Source organism: Notothenia coriiceps, unplaced genomic scaffold (assembly GCF_000735185.1).
Source record: "Notothenia coriiceps isolate Sejong01 unplaced genomic scaffold, NC01 NC01_scaffold00006099, whole genome shotgun sequence".
In the NCBI taxonomy this organism is placed as follows: domain Eukaryota; kingdom Metazoa; phylum Chordata; class Actinopteri; order Perciformes; family Nototheniidae; genus Notothenia; species Notothenia coriiceps.
This window is the reverse complement of record NW_011338800.1, coordinates 17,733-18,709: the sequence shown is the minus strand read 5'-3', so window position 1 is coordinate 18,709 and position 977 is coordinate 17,733. Positions and strand designations below refer to the sequence as shown.

At 33.8% G+C, this 977-nt stretch overlaps 1 protein-coding gene across 1 annotated transcript in view; it reads right to left on the bottom strand.

The window, feature by feature from the left end:
* Positions 1 to 977, bottom strand: part of LOC104943433 (probable cationic amino acid transporter) — a gene marked incomplete at its 3' end in the record, with an annotated part of 22,328 nt that overhangs the window by 4,592 nt on the left and 16,759 nt on the right. The window lies entirely within an intron of this gene.

Genomic DNA, 977 nt, shown 5'->3' with positions numbered 1-977 from the left:
CGATTAGAGCACCTGGTCTAATTGTATATATTGGAGACAGGTGGGTGGTGGGAGCCAGAGCACTAGTAGGCAAACGTTTTTTTTTAAACCAGGGTGTTTCAAACCAGCAAAAGGAAAGCCATAGGAAAGGCTTAAGGAAAAGGGATATAGGAAACCTGTTCGTTGTACTTTGTTATTGGAATAAACTGCACAAATGGAGAATCTTGGATCATTGCCCTGTGTAGGATCTGCTAACTAGTGCCTCAGCGGCTGTTTATTTTAAGTTAATTATCTGTTTTATTTCTATATGATTTTGGCCGCTACAGGTAATGTTTAATTTGTGCAGTACTTGTGTCAATGATACTATACAACAGAGTAAAACTAATAATAAACTTGCAATGTTTCTTGCTTGGAAAGAAATCTCTTTAACTTTTTGCTATTTTCTTTTCTATTTACAAATGAGAAATGAGAACGTTTTTATTTTTATGTTTGCACTAGAAAAAGTAATTTAATCCTTCCCTTCATTATCTTCCACATTTTATCTACAGCTTATTATTTATCAGCCAACTGTCTACTGTCAAGCAGTGATTGCTTCAAAAACAGACATTTACCCAATCGAAATCCAAGCGAAAAGTATGCCTTTTACTCCCCGTCTTTCATCAAAGCTTCATCTTAGAGTCTGGCTTTAAATACTTACCTCTGTATTGGCTTGAACNCTGCTTTAGATCCAATGGATGAATATGAGATAAAGGTAATGTTGGAGCTATATATATCTCTTTATATTATTTAATAGTTTAACATTTATTTTCTTGCTGTTTATTATTATTATCATTTATTTATATGTATTCTTCACAGCAAGAAAATAAATGTTAAACTATTAAATAATATAAAGAGATATATATAGCTCCAACATTACCTTTATCTCATATTCATCCATTGGATCTAAAGCAGTTGCAGACACACATCCTTCCCCACTCACCTAAGCCGCTGAGCGTTCC